Below are 20,712 nucleotides of genomic sequence, written 5' to 3' on the forward strand. Positions count from 1 at the left end.
CCTGGGGTCCAGAGACTGCCGGCGCCGCTGCCCCATTGCCTCCCCCATCCCCGGTTTTTCTGACCCCACAGAAGCCCCCAGGAAAGGCAGGGGGAGAGAGGCCGTCGCTGCCCGCTTCTCTCCCCCTGCCTTTCCTGGGGTCTAGAGCCCTGCTGCCAGCGCTTCTCTCCCTGGCTATCGGCGACGCTGCCCCATTGCCTCCCCCATCCCCGGTTTTATAATTACCTGTTGCCGGGGTCGGGTCCGCGCTGCTTCTGGCTCCGGTGTGGCGTTTCCTACATCGTTGCTATGCGCTGCGCTACACAATGACGAGTGACGTCGCATTGAAGACGTCAGTCGTCACTGCACCTCGCAGCGCATAGCAACGACACAGGACACGCCACGCCAGAAGCAGTGCGGACCTGACCCCGGCAACAGGTAATTATAAAACCGGGGATGGGGGAGGCAATGGGGCAGCGGCACTGGCAATGGGGCAGCAGGGCCGATAGCCAGGGGGAGAGAAGCAGAGGCAGCAGGGCTCTAGACCCCAGGAAAGGCAGGGGGAGAGAAGCAGGCAGCGACGGCCTCTCTCCCCCTGCCTTTCCTGGGGGCTTCTGCGGGGTCAGAAACAGTGTATCGGGGTACACACATGCACACACATGCACCCTCATTTTACCAAGGATATTTGGGTAAAAAACTTTTTTTACCCAAATATCCTTGGTAAAATGAGCGTGCGTGTTATAGGCCGGAGCGTGGTATACCCAGATAAATACGGTAATAAAAATTACCAATATGACACTATATACATAAATCACTTGTCAATCAAACACATCAATCATTCATGCAGCATTCATTCATTCAACATTACATTGTCTTAATAAATCACATAAAATTAAGCATTATCTTACCTGTCTTCCAATGTTCCTGATCTCTGCGGCTTCCTTCTTTACCTGCAAACCACCCCCACCCCTCCACCGGATAATGGTACCCTGCTTCTAAATAAAAAAGAATTTCATTATCAGAAAAAATAAAATTTGTTTCTCACAATTCCCTACAGCATCTTTTTTACCCCGACAAAAGGGCAAAAAATAAAAAGAACAAAACAAAGTAACAAAACAAAATGAAGTTAAACGAAAAATGTATATGATACTCCGAATACCGAATGTACCCGAAAAATCTAACCCGAAAAGAAGACCAAACATAAAAATTTACCCGAACGAAAAAAATATAACAAAAATTTCCCTCATGTACATGTTTCATAACCAGCAGTCAACTTTCTCATGAGAATGTTGGCAGATGAGCATAGCATACGTGACAAATGCCAAGACACATGGAGACATTGGCAACAATTTAGTTCTACAACACAAATAAAACATTCCAAAACATAGTCGCACATCCACCATTTGTATTGTGATCTACTTGCTTCTCAGCATAATTGAAAAAAACTAACAGGTTGTAAGTATACATTTTCATCAAAAAGTACAAGCACACTCGCCACATCAAGGCCACCGAGTCAGAGTGGGTCCTTAACCTAACACTGCCTCCGAGACACCATCCCCACAGGGGGAATGACCCAGTGGCCAGGCAGCCCCACTGCTGCCCGACCAAGCCACAGACAAAGCATCACAGAAACAATGGCCACCACAGAAAACCACACCAGTGTGAACACCTACCATGTGCTCCCTACCAGAAGGCTGGGAGAAAGTTAGCAGGAAACCCTTATGCAGTCTCCTGCTGATTACAAATGCCTGGGCCGAATGGGTGGAATGGCCATGGAAGAAGGGAGAGACTACAAATGTACAACACAAATAGAGAAACATAGCCGCACATCTACCATTTGTATTTTGATCTACTTGCTTCTCATGGCGAGCTTGATGTGGCGAGTGGGCTTGTACTTTTTGATCAAAATGTATACTAACAACCTGTTAGTTTTTGAATTCATGCTGAGAAGCAAGTAGATCAAAATACAAATGGTGGATGTGCGGCTGTGTTTCCTTTTCTCTTTGTGTTTTACAATTAGAGTCTGTCCCCTCTTTGATAGCCAGCACTCTGCTCCACCCATTTGGCCCAGGCGTTTTTAATTAGCAGAAGATTGCATATGGGTTTCCTCCTAATATTCTCCCAGCCCTCTGGCAGGGAGCACTTGGTAGGTGTTCACACTGGTGTGGTGCTCTGCGACGATCATTGTTACTGTGATGCTTTGTCTGTGGGGTGGAGTGGCCCAGAGCCAGTGGCTCTGGGTCATTCCCCTTGTGGGCATGGTGTAGCAGGGGCGCTGCCCGGCACTACATCATTGTTAGGTTAGGGACCCACTCTAAATAGGTGGCCTTGATATGGCGAGTGGGCTTGTACTTTTTGATCAAAATGCATACGAACAACCTGTTAGTTTTTAAATTATGCTGAGAAGCAAGTAGATCAAAACATAAATTGTGGATGTGCGTCTGTGCTTCTTTTTCTCTTTGTGTTTTACAATTTAGTTGTAGACCAGCCGTAGAGACTCAACTTACTTCAGGCAGAGCTTTATCATAAAGATCTAATCCCCATATCCATTGGTTATTACAATGGTGTTCACACACCCTCCTTCATAATCTTCTTTGTTTCTCCTCTTTATTTTCTTTGTTTTTGCTCTTACATTGATATTATAGATCAATGAAAATGGTTTAAACCATAAGTAAAAAAAAAAAAAAACTGTAAAAATACCTTATACATACAGGAACGTGTAGTGGGTACTTGAAAATGATGTTGTTCCAAGCAAGATTTGTTTTATCTACTATGTACCTGCAAGATACAGCCATAAGGGCAGTGTTAACATTATTAAGCTCTATGTAGTCTTTATGACCTTGAAACAGAACAACAGGAAGGTGAACCCAGTCACTTTCCATCTTACCGATCACTACATTTAACAATGCAGCTGGATTGTGAACATTTAATGAGAATTTAATTTCTAGAGTTGGGTCAACAGCATTGTACATGTGTTTTGCCCTTTAAGGGGTCGTTAACATGGTATGGGGACCAGAACGCAAGCTCTCTGTACAGCGGGAGACAAGCAAACACATAAAGAGCCATTCTAATTGATGGTTTGGTGCTAAAATGAGGGTCTCACAGTGGGAAGCTAAGTAAGGAGCCAACCCATCTAGTACTTTTCTCCCCTTGTAAAGACTTCAGCTCATTACTCCCATTCTTCACCTCCATTGAAACCTAAGTAAATTAAGGGGCTGTAAAACAAGAAATCTAGGGATCGCTGAGTACACAAGAAGTGAGTGTCTAGCTAATAGACGCTACATATTGTACCTCAGGTATCATGCTTGATGTAAGAAAAAAAAAGAGAAGTGATTATCTGTCAACAAGCATTTATATTAAATATTAACCATTGAGATGGGAGTAGAAATAGTTATAAATACTATGCTTGCTGTGGCCTTTTAAAGGGGTATTCCAGGAAAAAAAAAAAAATATATATATATATCAACTGGCTCCAGAAAGTTAAACAGATTTGTTAATTACTTCTATTAAAAAATCTTAATCCTTCCAGTAGTTATCAGCTGCTGAAGTTGAGTTGTTCTTTTCTTTCTGACAACAGTGCTCTCTGCTGACACCTCTGCTTGTCTCAGGAACTGCCCAAAGCATTAGAGGTTTTCTATGGAGATTTGCTCCTACTCTGGACAGTTCCTGAGACAACAGAGGTGTCAGCAGAGAGCACTGTTGTCAGATAGAAAACAACAACTCAACTTCAGCAGCTGATAACTACTGGAAGGATTAAGACTTTTTAATAGAAGTAATTTACAAATCTGTTAAACTTTCTGGAGCCACTTGATATAAAAAAAAAAGTTTTTTCCTGGAATACCCCTTTATATTTTAGTATCATCATATAACATATCTCTAGAATAATAATAAAAAATAACCTTTAACAGCCAAATAAAATTAAAAGGATTTTGATGTTAAAGAATCAGGTCACATGTAGTTTTGAGTGCATCACCACATCACATGATGTGGTAGTTTAAAACTCTGTGCAGCCTTTGAAGGGAAAACATGTTTAAAGCATCTTGTTGAGATTTACGAATAGAGATGAGCGAATCGAATATGACGAATCCGAATTCGTTACGAATTTCCTGAAAATTTAGATTTGCAACTAATGCGAATTTTGCCGCGATTCTATTGCGCAAATAGCTCCATTAAACTCCATTTAGTGCGATCCAGGCTCCAGGGCATCTAAAATGGCAGATCCACATGTGAGAACATGGGGCAAGGAATCCTGGGAAGGCGGGAACAAGGGTAGGCGGGATGACCCTGAATCACATGCAGGCTGCAGTCTATGAGCAGCCAGTCACCCCTGTGATGTCCCAGCCCCATATCATCGGCAGCCATATTATGGCTCGTAAGTTCATCCTTTCACAGCAGAGAGATAGGACAGACAGTGATTTGTGTGTTACACAGAAAAGCTTTTTCCAGCAGTGTTTCACCTCCTAGTCACCTCAGCGTTATGGTGGACAGAGAGTAATGCGTTTTTCACAGAAAATAAATTTTACTGCAGCGATTAACCTCCCAGTCACTTTTTACAGCATGGTATTACAGAGAGGGAAAGAGAGCGGTGTGTTGCCTCATACATTTTAACAAGCTGGCTCAGCTGGAGAAACCTTAACAGAGGAGGGAGGAATACGTTTTTAGCCCAACTTTGTGTCTTTGCTCCACAACAAATTGTCTGCTGGTTATACTAGTCTGTAGACGGTATAATACCCAGCATTCCATTCCTAATAGTCTTTGAGAGAGTGCAATTTTGGGTTTAGTGCACAGCGACTGTGTGCTGCAGTACTGTTGTGTACTGCTGGTGTTCTACGTTTTTTAAGCGTACTGTTTCGCATTTTTCTGCCCTCATAAGTGCATACCACATATGCATATCTAAGTAGTGAACTATTTTGTACCTGTTAATCTGTCAAGGGCCTAGATAGTATGAAAGGCCAAGCAAAAGTAAGCACCGACTGGTGTTTTACTCCAATACTTTTTTAAGTGTACTGTAGCGCATTTTTCAGCCTTCATAAGTGCATACCACATACGTACATCTAAGTAGTGTACTATTTTGTACCTGTTAATCTGTCAAGGGCCTATATTCTGTGAAAGGACAACTAATAGTACACACCTGCTGCTGTTCTAGACAAATACTGTTTTAAGCGTAGTGAAGTGTATTGTACTCCCCTGATATACGCAATAAGTATGGAAGGCAGAATAGTGCCAGGATGTGCACAGTGGAGTGGCAGAGGCCTAAATCCATCAGGCACAGGCAGAGGTCGCAGCAGATTAGGGGCGTGTGGCAGCTTTAGTTGCAGTCAGGGTTCTGAGCTCCCGTTGTAAGTTAGCAGTCGTGTCTCGACCAGCAACCCAGCAGCTGTGATTGATCGGTTCACTCGGTCATCCATTTCATCCCAAGTGACATCCGACACCCCCAGTCAACAGTCGGTGGGTTCCTCAGACACAACCCTCAGTTGGCATGGCCCTCATGCTGCTGCTGCCACCTACAGGCTATGACATTGTGCTGCCATATGGTCTCCTCATGCTGATGCTGCCTCCTCCAGGCTCTCTCATTGTGTTCTTCTATGGTCTCCTCCTGCTGATGCTGCCACCACCAGGCTCTCTCATTGTGCTGCTCTATGGTCTCCTCATGCTGATGCTGCCACCTCCAGGTTCTCTTATTGTGCTGCTCTATGGTCTCCTCAAGCTGATGCTACCACCTCCAGGCTCTGTCATTGTGCCGCCATATGGTCTCCTCATGCTGATGCTGCCACCTCCAGGGTCTCTCATTGTGTCACCATATGGTCTCCTCAATGTGATGCTACCACCTCCAGACTCTCTCTCTCATTGTGCTGCCATGGATACTGCAAAACATAACTAAGGTGCTGGTCCACAGTTACAGAAATTCCTCTGCATTAGACCACAAGTAAGTATTGAGGATATGCATTAGCTAAAACTTATCTTTTCTTAGAATAAAATATATGGACTCAATTTTCTTTTGAAATCTAACAAAAGGAAAGGTGTGCAAAAAACACCATGTGCCACCTACACCACCAAGTATTGATGCGATGCGAAGACCTATAAAAGGTGGAAGTTAACAATGTATGGTCCATTTTAACAGGTGGGGGTAAAATCTTCCTCTGTAAGGCCCTACTCTCACACTATTAATTCCTTTCTTGGCAAGTGTTACCCGTCCTAAAAAGAGCAGCCCCACACAGGGAAATGGCAGTGTTTTTAGTTGGAAATAGGGAAAGGTTCCTCTCTGGGGCTAGCCTTTTGAGGACGAGTAACACTTTGCAATAAGGGAATTAATAGTGAGAGAGTAGGACCTTACAGGGGAGGTTTTTACCTCCCCCTGTTACAATGGACCATACGTTGTTCCCTTCCACTTTTTAGAGGTCTTTGTATCGCATCAATACTTGGTCTATTCTGATCCTTCCACCTGCCTGATGCCACACATCTGATGCCAAGTTCTCCTTCTTTCACCCACCTTCATCACCGGGTAACGGTATTAACACTCACCACCCCACTCTACCAAAGTGCACGGCAGCGCCGACATGTGGAGCTGTAACTATGGTCAGGGACAATTCATGTTCTTTACGGCCCACTGGGTGAATGTGGCTTCTGCACACAGCAACTTGGACAGGTCACGCCGCTTCCATCTCCATGCTCTCAGGCCGTTGGTCCTATGACAGTGTGCAACTCTGCCTCCTCATCCTCCACCGTGTCCCATGGTCACCCCAAGGAGAACTAGTCTGTCCACGATAAATGTGGAGAGACTGACCTTTGTGAAGATGAATCAGGCATGGATCAGCCAGGATTTCCACCCACAAATGCCTGATGCATCAGAGTAGATTGACCATGGTGCAACACCAACACTTCACAAATATGAATAGCGCCAAATAGATGTAAGGCGCCGATCCCCAGTTACAAACATTCCTCCGCATCAGACCTTTCTTCACCCACCTTCACCACCGGGTAATGGTATTGCCACCCACTTCACCACTCCTTCACCTGGTCACTTTCAGGACTCCTGATGCTGCTGCTGCCACCTCCAGGCTGTCTCATTCAGCCACTATATGGTCTCCTCATCTGCCGCCAACTCCAGGCTGCGCCATTCAGCAACTATATGATCTCCTCATGCTTCTGCCACCTCCAGGCTGTGTCATTCAGCCACTATATGGTTTACTGATGCTGCTAAGTCTGGGACATTACCTTAAAAAAATGATGGTACCACTAGCTCCCTTAAATCTTCAATTTAAATTTGAAAATTCATCTCTTAAAGGGGTATTCCAGGCAAAACCTTTTTTTTATATATATCAACTGGCTCCGGAAAGTTGAACAGATTTGTAAATTACTTCTATTAAAAAATCTTAATTCTTCCAATAGTTATTAGCTTCTGAAGTTTTCTGTCTAACTGCTCAATGATGATGTCACGTCCCGGGTGCTGTCCATGATGGGAGAATATCCCCATAGGAACTGCACAGCTCCCGGGACGTGAGTCATCAGAGAGCAGTTAGACAGAAAACAACAACTCAACTTCAGAAGCTAATAACTATTGGAAGGATTATGATTTTTTTAGAGAAGTAATTTACAAATCTGAATTCGAGTAGAATACAGACATGGCGCACATCTACAATCTTGTATAATGATCTGATTGCTTCTCAGCACAATATCAAAAACTAACAGGTTGTTAGTATACATTTTTGATCAAAAAGTACAAGCCCACTCGCCACGTCAAGGCCACCTATTCAGAGTGGGTCCCTAACGTCCCTAGCATAAAATGGCGTAGCACCGGGCGGCGACCACCACCGCCGCGACACAGGTGCCCACGGGGGGGGGGGGAGCAACCCACTGGCAGAGCGGCCCCAATGCCTCTCAAACCAGTCTATGGGCCGCACTCGCCTGCAGACACAACACCACGGCAGCAACGGACGCCGCCCCGCACCACACCAGTGTGAACAAGGTGTAATGGCTCACTTACCTTGCTCTACCAGTCAGACTGGGAGGCTGCTAGGAGTGAAATGGCCCTAGTGTGGCTAATTACCACCTATATAGGTTTGGGCTGAGGGGGTTGGGAAGAGTGCAGCACATGTTCAAACAAAAAAAAAAAAAGGAAAGGATAGAAATCACAATATGAATTCGAGTAGAATACAGACATGGCGCACATCTACAATCTTGTATAATGATCTGATTGCTTCTCAGCACAATATCAAAAACTAACAGGTTGTTAGTATACATTTTTGATCAAAAAGTACAAGCCCACTCGCCACGTCAAGGTCACCTATTCAGAGTGGGTCCCTAACGTCCCTAGCATAAAATGGCGTAGCACCGGGCGGCGACCACCACCGCCGCGACACAGGTGCCCACAGGGGGGGGGAGCAACCGACTGGCAGAGCGGCCCCATAGACTGGCGGGTGCGGCCCATAGACTGGTTTGAGAGGCATTGGGGCCGCTCTGCCAGTGGGTCGCTCCCCCCCCCCCCCCCCCCCCCCGTGGGCACCTGTGTCGCGGCGGTGATGGTCGCCGCCCGGTGCTACGCCATTTTATGCTAGGGACGTTAGGGACCCACTCTGAATAGGTGGCCTTGACATGGCGAGTGGGCTTGTACTTTTTGATCAAAAATGTATACTAACAACCTGATAGTTTTTGATATTGTGCTGAGAAGCAATCAGATCATAATACAAGATTGTAGATGTGCACTATGTCTGTATTCTACTCGAATTCATATTGTGATTTCTATCTTTTTTTTTTTTTTTTTGAACATGTGCTGCACTCTTCCCCACCCCCTCAGCCCAAATCTATATAGGTGGTAATAATTAGCCACACTAGGGCCATTTCACTCCTAGCAGCCTCCCAGTCTGACTGGGAGAGCAAGGTAAGTGAGCCATTACACCTTGTTCACACTGGTGTGGTGCGGGGCGGCGTCCGTTGCTGCCGTAGCGCTGTGTCTGCGGGCGGGTGCGGCCCATAGACTGGTTTGAGAGGCATTGGGGCCGCTCTGCCAGTGGGTCGCTGATGCTGCTGGGCCTGGGACATTACCTAAAAAATGTTATGGTTGCACTAGCTACCATAAATCTTCAATTTAAATTTGAATATTCATCTTTTAATCTTAGGGATTGCAAGGCCCTATGGTCTCCCCATGCTGCCGCCTACTCCAGGCTGTGTCATTCTGCCAGATTATGGTCTCCTCATGCTGCTGCTACCTCTAGGTTCTGTCATTGTGCCTCCATGTGACTCCTTGTTAGATTGGATTTTGTAGTCATTCAGTATTAGTTCAAAGTAAACACCGGGACATTAAAATTGGGAATCTAATATAAATCCTAAATTTAAATTAAAAAGAAAATCAATGTAATCTTTTCAAGACTGAGGCCCTATGGTTGTCGACAACATATTAACTGTGGAATTATCACAAGAATCCAATTAAACAGATTGGAGCGATAACAGTGAACCATAACTGATTAAATGAAACATTCACACTTTCACAGTCAGGGGGGTGCTGAGAGGCAGGGGCTGGAACAGGTGGTATCTCGCATGGTGGAGGACCGCCAGCTCGATTTTAAGATGCAAGTACAAGCTTTTTCACTGCAGCCACTTCTAGCCTGATGCTCCCACTAATCCAATGGCACATAAGCTGAATGTGCTCCTGTCCAAGTTGCTGGTACTGCAGTCCCTCCCTTTTCAAGTAAACACTCAGAGTATCGGGGTGCGCTGATAGGCACAGGCTGGAACAGGTGGTAGCTCACCTCGTGGCAGACTGCCAGCTCGATGCTCACCAGAATGGGTAATCAAAAATTTTAATAAATTCAAATTAAATTAAATAGAAATTACATAAAAAATCTGACACATCCAGACGCACTGCGGTAGTAATTCTAATAGAGATGCCTGTAATCTGCATGTCATGCTGAATAACAGTATTATTTCACTAACACAGCACACTCCCTTTGCGTGTTAGGGCAAAGCAAAGTGTTCTACACCCCTATTGAGGCTCTCTGTAGGCCAGAAATAGCCATTTTTAATAGTGATTCGCTGGAAATAAATTTGTCTCGAAGCGTTTTTTTTTTTTGAAAATTTGTCGAATCGGCCAAATCCAATTTTTTTTTAAATTCGCTCATCTCTATTTACGACGTAAATGTATGTCCTGGTGAGGCAAGTGCAAGCCAGATAGGGAGTGAGTCTTACAGGTATGTCCTGTGTCCTCTAGGGGTTAAGATCAACTGCAGAAAGTCCATATTGAAGACATGGGGGAGGTTATTATGGTCTGTTTTTGTGTGTATCCCACATTTGGCGCTACACAGCATTTCAGGCTTTTTTTTGCAACTTTTTCGCTTTCAACTTTTTTTTCCAATCGATTGCTCCATGCCTGAGATCCAGGCTGGAGCAATGGAGCGCCTATAACACTGATCAATGCTATGCTATGGCATAGCATTGATCAGTACATGCAATCAGAAGCTTGCATGATATAGTCCCCTATGGGGGCTATAAATGTGTAAAAAAAAAGTGAAAAACAAGTTAATAAATGTGATATAACCCTTTCCCTAATAAAAGTTTGAATCACCCCCCTTTTCCTATAAAAAAAAAGTAAACAAAAATAAATATAAACATGTGGTATCGTAAAAAAAAAATTCCAAAGTCCTAAATTGCGTATTTTTGGTCACTTTGTATACCATAAAAAAAAATTATAAAAAGCAATCAAAAGGTCCCGTCAAAACAAAAAAGGTTCCAAAAAAAAAATTCTGATCACGGAACAAAAAAAAAAAAGAGCCGTCATATGGCACTGTATGTGAAAAAAAATAAAGTTATGGGGGTCAGAAAATGACAATTTTACACATACTAATTTTGTTGCATGAAGTTACAATTTTTTTTAAAATAGTAAAAAGAAATAAAACCTATATAGATTAGGTATCCTTGTAACCATATGGACCTACAGAATAAAGATGTGGTGTCATTTTTATCGTAAAGTACACTGCATAGAATCAGAAGCCCCTAAAATTTACAAAATGGCATTTATTTTCAAATTTTGCCCCACAAATATTTTATTTTCTGGTTTTGCCGTAAATTTAATGGTGAAATGATTGATGTCATTACAAAGTACAAATGGTGTCGCTAAAAATAAGCCCTCATATGGGTCTTTAGGAGCAAAATTGAAAGCGCTGTGATTTTTAGAAGGTGAGGTGGAGAAGGGGGGCCCAGCGGCATCATTCATTGTGGAGGCATAGCGACTTCATTTATTGAGAGGGCACAGCGGCATCATTCATTGTGGATGCACAGTGACATTATTCACTGTGAGGGCACAGCAACATCATTCATTGTGGGGGCACAACGATATCATTCATTTTGGGGACACAGCGACATCATTCATTGTGGGGGCACAGCAACATCATTCATTGTGGGGGCACAGCAATATCATTCATTCTGGGGGCACAGCGACATCATTCATTCTGGGGGCACAGCGGCATCATTCATTGTGGGTGCACAGCAACATCATTCATTGGGGGGGCACAGTGACATCATTCATTGTGGGGGCACAGCAACATCATTTATTGAGAGGGCACAGCGATATCATTCATTGTGGAGGCTCAGTGACATCATTCATTATGGGTGCACAGCGGCATCATTCATTGTGGGTGCACAGCAATACCATTCATTGTGGGGGCTCAGCGACATCATTTATTGTGGGGGCACAGTGACATCATTCATTGTGGGGGCACAGTGACATCATTTATTGAGAGGGCTCAGCGATATCATTCATTGTGGAGGCTCAGCGACATCATTCATTATGGTTGCACATCTACATCATTTATTGAGAGGGCACAGCAATATTATTCATTGTGGAGGCACAGCAACATCATTCATTGTGGATGCACAACGATATCATTCATTGTGGGTGCACAGCGACATCATTTATTGTGGGGGCACAGCGACATCATTCATTGTGGGTGCACAGCGACATCATTTATTGAGAGGGCACAGTGACATCATTCATTATGAGGGCACAGCGACATCATTCATTGTGAGGGCACAGGGATATCATTCATTGTGAGGGCACAGGGATATCATTCATTGTGGAGGCACAGCGACATCATTCATTGTGGGGGCACAGTGACATCATTTATTGACAGGGCACAGCGATATCATTCATTTTGGAGGGTCAGCGACTTCATTAATTGTGGGGGCACAGCAACATCATTAATTGTGGAGGCAGAGTGACATCATTTATTGAGAGGGCATAGCAATATCATTTATTTTGGGGGCACAGCGACATCATTCATTGTGGGGGCAAAGTGACATCATTTATTGAGAGGGCACAGCGATATCATTTATTTTGGGGGCACAGCGACATCATTCATTGTGGGGGCACAGTGACATCATTTATTGAGAGGGCACAGCGATATCATTTATTGTGGGGGCACAGCGACATCACTTATTGTGGGGGCACAGCGACATCACTCATTGTGAGGGCACAGTGACATAATTTATTGAGAGAGCACAGTGATATAATTTATTGTGGGGGCACAGGGACATCATTAATTGTGGGGGCACAGCAACATAATTTATTGAGAGGGCACAGTGATATAATTTATTGAGAGGGCACAGTGATATCATTTATTGAGAGGGCACAGCTGCATAATTCATTGTTTTATGGTACAATAAGTTGGTACAGGGCACACTGTTTGTCAAAATTATATTTGAGGACATAGGGGGAGATTTATCAAAACCTGTGACCAGTTGCCCATAACAACCAATCAGATTGCATCTTTCATTTTTCACAGGCCTTGTTAAGAATGAAAGAAGCGATCTGATTGGTTGCTGTGAGCATCTGGGCAACTTTGACTGTCCATAGGTTTTGATAAATCTCCCCCATAGTGTGTGAGTGTGTGGCAGTAATATACCAGGGACATAGCATGTGGCAGTAATATAACAGGCATATAGCATGTGGCAGTACTATACCAGGGGCATACTAAATGGCAGTACTATACCAGGGGCATACCGTGCGGTAGAAATATACCAGGGATATAGCATGTGGCAGTAATATACCTAGAGCACAGCGTGTGGCAGTAATATATTAGGGGCATAGCATGTGGCAGCACTATACCAGGGCCATAGTGTGTGGCAGTAATATACCAGGGCCCAGTGTGAGGCAGTAATATATCCAGGGGCACAGCGTGCAGGTAGCAATACATCTAGGGGAACAGCGTGCAGGCAGTAATATATACAGGAGCATAGCGTGTGGCAGTAATATATGGAGGGGTATAGTATATGGCAGAATTACATTCAGGGGGTACAGTGTGTGGCAGTAATACATTTAGGGGTACAGTGTGTGGCAGTATTATATTCAGGAGTACAGCATGTGTCAGTATTTTCAGGGGGTACAGCATGCAACAGTTTAATATTATAAAGGGGTACACGATGTGGCAGTATTTTATGTAGGCAGCGGTATTATTTTTAGGGGTACAGTAGGCAGCGGTATTATTTTTAGGGGGTACAGTATGCGACAGTATTCAGAAAGTACAGGAAACAGTACATTTACATCCTCCAGAGTTCAGTCATTTTACCTATATCCTTCATGGCACTGCAGCCACTGCTTAGCTTGGACCTTTACCAGTGCTTCATTTTAGGGGGGTTTGGCCACCTCCTGTCACCTCAGTCAGGCCAGCCCCCTTAGATGACAAGAGTATTAGGTGATGCCTAATTTCTGTTATTTTTTGGATCCACAGCTTCTTGTATTGAATAATGCAAAACCTCAATGATTTTGAACTTTATGTCACAGGGAAATTCCTGCTGGAAGTAGCCATCAGATGTGTCCACTGTAGTCATAAAAGGATGAACATGGTCAACAAAAATACTTTGGTATGCTGTCATCTTTCGGTTCCCAAAGTATGCCAAGGAAATGTCCCCCACACCATTGCACCACCCCCAGCATGAAACTTTAATACATGATTGGGTGGATCCATGCTTGCATGTTGTTTAAAGCGCAACTGTCATGACATTTTGGTGCAATAACCTGCACAGAGCTTTGTACTGTGTGCAGGTGGTGGTTATAGCAATGTTTTTACCTGAAATTTGGCAGCTTTCATGACTGCAAAAAAGGCTTTATATTCAAAGCCACTGACGGTCGGATAGGCGTGGCGCGAGGTACACGATGCCCCGCCGCCACCACACCCACCCCCACGCCTACCCCATATGTCCACGCTGGGACCTCTGTGTGATTGACACACAGGTCCCAGCGCATGCGCCCTTCAGCTAATCTAACCTGCGCGCTGCTGTGTGTTATCCAGCAAGCGCTCGCTCCCGCCGCCATCTTCCTCCTCAGTGCGCCTGCACAGAGCAGCGCGCAATCAGGTTAGTTCTCGATACTAGGTGCAGAGAGGAAGCGAGCTCTCTTCACCTAGCACTGTGCAGGCACACTGAGGAGGAAGACGGCGGTGGGAGCGAGCGCTTGCTGGATGACACACAGCAGCGCGCAGGTTAGATTAGCTGAAGGGCGCATGCGCTGGGACCTGTGTGTCAATCACACAGAGGTCCCAGCGCGGACATACGGGGTAGTCGTGGGGGTGGGCGTGGAGGGGGCGGGGCATCACGTACATCGCGCCACGCCTATCCGACCGTCAGTGGCTTTGAATTAAAGCCTTTTTTGCAGTCATGAAAGCCGCCAAATTTCAGGTAAAAACATTGCTATACCCACCACCTGCACACAGTACAAAGGCTGTGTGCAGGTTATTGCACCAAAATGGCATGACAGTTGCTCTTTAAGCCAAATTCTGACCCTGCTATCTGTATGTCATAGCTGGAATTGAGACTCATCAGACCAGGCAATGTTCTTCCAGTCAATGTGATCTCCTGCTGATATAGTCATCTGCCTGAAGGTTTGAGGTGTTGTGCATCCAGAAATGGTTTTCTACATACCTTGGTTTTAATGAGTGGTTATTTGCATTACTGTTGCCTTTCTGGAATCCAGAAACAGTCTGTCCCATTCATAAGGCATTGTAATCCAAACAACTGCCGCTCCCTGAATATTTTTTCTTTTTCTGATGCTGATTTTCTGGCACCAACTACCATGCCACTTAAATTCCCTTTTTTTCTCCATTCTTATGCTCCGTTTGTACTTCAGTTGTCTTGACTACATCTACATGCCTAAATGTATTGGGTTGCAGCCATGTGATTGACTGATTAGCTATTTGTGTTAACAACATTGTAGGTAAATAGCAACATGATTTACTGGAATTGCAACAACAACAAAAAAAATATATAGCCATAGATGGATTCAATTTAAAATAATTAAGTATCCATAATTCTCCCCTTAGTATAATCATGTTTTTATGCAGAGATGACTGAAAATCTTCAAGATGGAGATATGAGGAAGAAAGATACTCTGGGGGAGTCTTAAAGTTTTATCAGCTACTTTATGCTCCAGAGGAAGTTGTGTAGCTCTTTCCAGTCTGACCACAGTGCTCTCTGCTGCCACCTCTGTCTGTGTCATGAACTGTCTAGAGCAGGAGCAAATCCTCATTGCAAACCAGAGTTCCTGACACGGACAGACGTGGCCGCAGAGAGCACTGTGGTCAGACTGGAAAGAACTACACAACTTCCTCTGTAGTATACAGCAGCTGATAAGTACTGGAAAGGTTAAGATTTGTTAAATATAAGCAACTTGCAAATCTGTATAACTTTCTGGCACCAGTTAATTAAAAAACATTTTATTCCTCTGGAGTACCCCTTTAAGTATAGACATTTGTATACCTTTTGAGATGCAGTTTGTATTGGTTTGTGGAAATATCCTTTTGTGTACTGTTTTGGTCCAATGTGCTGATATTCACTCGTTTTTTGCAAGTTTTTATCTGAAAATGAGAAATGTATTTGCTAAATAGATCCTATATTCATTTTCAGTTCATAAAGTCTTCAAAAGTAATCTTTTTTAATCACTTGGATCTAGTTTTCATATGCATTTATTAACATAAAGAAAATGGTATTCGACTTAGTTAGCGCTAAATGGTTTCCCAATGTGAACTACAGCATCTTTAAAGACACTCACATTATAGAGCTTAAGTCACCTTTAGCACTATAATGTGTGAACAGAAAAAGGCATAATCATTCAGACAAATCATATTACTCCATTTTAATAACAATCCAAGAAGTCTGTCATTTTTTGTAGGGTCTGACCATTTACTTTAATGACTGTGACATAGATTAAGAATTCATTTCATGGTTCTACAAACAGGCCGTGAATATTGTAGAAAAATACAAAGAAAGTACTTGTACATGATTTCTTAAGTTATTGAATATGAAATATTTTCTTGTTATAATTATAGCTTTTCATAATCATGTTACATTGTGGCATTTTAAAGCTTTACTTTCAAAGCAAACCCTGAAGTAGGATATTCTCTTTGTCGGTTTTCACTGGTCGTGTTTCATGTAGAAACTTCTAACAAATGTATTTAATTTATTAGTAGGAGTACAGTTAGACGTATTATTATTGCCATGTATAACTGCAGTAAAACCTCTTAAAAACAGCCACACTAAATTACGCAAAAAACAAAGGGTCTTCTAGGGAGGTGGTCTTCTCAAAGAATGCATAATAAATAGGGGAACCCATTACTACAGTAAAAAAAATAACTGGCATAAGAAGTCATTACTAAGGACACTGAAAATTCAGATTGCACATATATGTATGGTATTCAGTGCAGAACTATTCTTTCCATTTAAATAAAAGACTCTTTGACTAGCTCCAGTGTACCTTATTTTGAATCAAAGGAATCATTAAAGTGCTATTCCAAAATATTTAAAATACTTATCCCCTATGAAAATCAAGAGGGGTCCAACCGCTGGTAATTTGTTATGAATGAAGAGGCTCGTCACTTATGCCCACTGCCCTTCAATTATTCTCTACAGGAGCTGCCAAAGAGAGTTGGGTGCTGTACTGACCAACTCACCACTTCATTCATAACCAAGACCCATGGCCTCGTTCTAGAAAATGCAAAGGGCCCCAATGGTCAGAAGCCCCTCTCCAGACCCCCGACCCTCCACCGTGATCTCACACATCCTACAGCTAAAGGATAAGTATTTACTCAGAATACCCCTTTAAAACTGTGCCAGTTTTACCTGCAGTATACTATACAAGCATTGACACAAGTAAATAGAGTTAGACACGCTTGTCCCCATAATGTGTTATAAGATTGTGTCCCCATACCTGTATAAGGTGCATTGTATTTAGTCAAGTCAAGATGATCAATAATTCAAACATGGTTAACAAAGCAGAGAGACAAGTGAATAGCCACTATGGCCCTGATTTACGAAGAGTGGAGTGTAGGTTTCTTTGTGGTTTTAAATTTCCTACAATTTTTTTTCCAGTTTTTTTCCAGTTTAGTTTTTACTAAGGTTTCCCTACATTTTGATATTTTTTTTTTACACATGCTCTGATCTGTGGGGTTTTCCTCAGCTCAAATCCACCACATTTTCTGTGAAAACCTTAGTACCGTGTTTCTCCGAAAATAAGACCGGGTCTTATATTAATTTTAGTCACAAAAAACACACTAGGGCTTATTTTCAGGGTAGGGCTTATTTATTTACGGTATGTACCGTAACAACATACATTGCCCCCCAACGTCCCCTCCCACGGTTTATCAGCCCAGCGCTGCACCCCACATCGGGGGACTAATCGTACCGTATGTCACCCGCGAGCGCTGCTTCTCTCCCCCCCCCCTGCCAAATAATTATCAGCCGCTGCGCTGTACTTTGTATTCCTGTGCCCAGGCTGCAAATATTAAAAAACAAACTTTAACTTACCTTCGTCCTCCATTCCCCCTTTGCTAAGGAACCGGCCTCATGGTCCCTCCACTGTTCTTGCTGCTTCCTGGGGAGGGGAATGTCACAGAGCCTACAGCCTATCACCGGACACAGCGATGTCCCGCCTCTGCCGATGATAGGCTGAGCCCACTGTCATGTAAGAAGCCGGTCGACTCCTTACATGACAATGCGATCAGCCTATCATCGGCCGAGGCAGGACATCGCTGCGGCCGGTGATAGGCTGAAGGCTCTGAGACGTCCCAACACCAGGAAGCAGCAAGAGTAGCGGAGAACAGTGAGGCTGGTTCCTTAGCAACAGGGGAACGGAGGACGAAGGTAAGTTAAAGTTTGTTTTTTAATATTTGCAGCCTGGGCATTGCCTAGGTCTTATTTTCGGGGTAGGGCTTATATTGCAGCCCACCCCAATAATCCAGCTAGGGCTTATTTTCGGGGTAGGGTATATTTTTGGGTAAACAGTGTAAATATGTAATCTCATAACATAGCCATTTAACCCAAAGACAAGGACGGATCCTTCCTAAGCATGTCCATTTCTGTCTGGCAGGTAAGTGCTAAAATCACCTTATGGTGGATAACCTCTTTAAATGGTTTAAAAGAAATGGCCAAACCTGGTGATTTTGGCAGTATTGGCTGATGATCTAATAAGAGGCTGCTGACTTATTCCCCAAGGAGGAAATCTGAGAAAACTATTAGGGTCTAAACCAAATCATGTTTACCTTTTTACCTCACTGTAATATGCATGCATTCTAGGCCAAACATGCATTGTATTGTCAACTTTATGGTCCCATTAATTTTTTTTATTTACAATATGGTAGATGTGACATGGGTTTTCTCCTTGCTGATTCTTTAGTTTGAAGTTTCCTTAATAGACTCAAAAAGCTCAATAATTCTGTTTGTATCTGACCTCAGATAAAGACTGTTTAAATTTTTTTTTTTTTATTACAAAGTCCAATTACTAAATGCAGGGACACAGAAGTACATACAGAAGAAATAAAATAATATACAATAAACTTCTCTATCTCTACAGGTGGCTTACTACTAGCCACCCAACCAAACAGTCATGACATGTGTTGCACACATCAAGATGTCAAACCTCAGGACTCCAGCTCCCATTAGATATACAGATATAAAGCCTGCAAACTGAGTTACACCTTGTCTTGAAGCCCATTAGCCAGTTGTCTTCAGCACCTGTGTTGATTTTTGTCACAGTGAAAACCTGGCCAGGAGGAGAATGAATGGCTCCTCTGCCAATCTGCCTTCAACTCTATAAATATACAGGCCAAAGTGCTCAGCAGCTAGGCTCTTGATTCCTGATCTGTCACCCAGCTTTCTCTGGATGATATATGCACTTCCTTTAACCCGGTAGCTACATATATAGCGATCCTCTGACTACCATTTCTGTCGCTGTCTCGAAATATATAATCAGACATATGGAAAAATGGTGCTCAAATTCCAGATTTATGGAGTCATGGAGTGTCAAATGTGGAAAACGACCAAAGTATCTGTAAATAGTTTAAAGCATTATTCCCATGAATGGTCTTCATACAACGCTATTGATACAATGCACGTTGCCTTATTGTAAACTCTTTACTGTTTTTACTGGTTTTTACTGTGAGTTCAAAAACATTTGTTTATAATTTGGTGCTTTATTTAAAAAAATTATAATGGGAAGAATTTTTCCAAGACGAGAGTCATTGGTTATGTTTAGACGGTGGAATTGTCACAATTCCGCAAAAAATCAGGTGAATTGTAGCAGAATTTCAGTGGAAATTCATTCCCCATTTAATTTTAATGTGATTCTGCCATGGAATGCTGCAAAATATTTGACTAATCGGATATTTTGGTGGAATGCAAAAAGCAGAATTTCAGCAAAATTCCGCTGTGTGAATGGTAAAGCAGAGAGGGGGAAAGCAGAATCCCACTGAAATGAATGTACAGTAAGTTCCACGCAAAAATTCCACCATCTGAACATATCCTTAGGCTGCATTCTCATCTCGTTTTTGAAATATGGTTCCCGTATCCGGTTTCATTGAAAAAAATGTATTGAACCCTATTGCAAACCGTATACATAGACATTTCATTGTAAACCGTATGCCAACCGTAGCATCAGGTTGTGTACGTTTTGCATCATTTACGGGTTTATACGTTTTTTTACGGTACACCAAATCACAGTCTACTACGGTTTAGTATCCCGGTCAAAAACCTTATCCAACCTGTATACGGTTATTTTAAAATGGAGTTCTATGGTAACCGTATTGAACCGTATGTACGTACGGTTACATCGGGTTTGCACAATACTGTTTTTCATTTATAAAAAAATTTTTTTGCATTTTTGGGGGAAATTCAATAAAAAAAAAAGAAGAACTTTATTTCAAATGTTGACAAACATAAAACCGTATCCGTTTTTTTTCAAGGAAAACGTATTAAAACATATGCAAACGGACATCCGTTTTCAAACCGTATCCGGTTTAAAAACATAAGGAGCATATACGGTTGCATACGTTTCGGTCCGGTTTGGAGGCATACGTTTTTTGTACAGAAACGGGATACGGGACCCGTATTGCAAAAACGAGGTGTGAATGCAGCCTTACACTCCAGTTGTAAGTTATAACCTACTGGCTTTGAACAAACTTTCAATAGTTACATGTACAGTAAATATAAGAAACTTTGTTATATATCTTATTAGACAATAATGCTTCTTTCTCCTGTTATCAAACTCCCTCCCCACTGATTTACTAAGAGTGAAGTGAAGTTTTCTTTGTTGGTTTTTATTCCTGACAGATATTTTTCCACAGTATTTTGTAATGTTTTCATGTGTTTTTCATTTTCCCCTACATTTTGCTTTTTTTTTTTACGCATGTTCTGAGCCGTGGGGTTTTCCAGAGCTAAAATCCATCCACCACACTTTCTGTGGAAACCTTAGTAAATATG

Source organism: Hyla sarda, chromosome 7 (genome assembly GCF_029499605.1).
Source record: "Hyla sarda isolate aHylSar1 chromosome 7, aHylSar1.hap1, whole genome shotgun sequence".
NCBI classification, from domain to species: Eukaryota; Metazoa; Chordata; class Amphibia; order Anura; family Hylidae; genus Hyla; species Hyla sarda.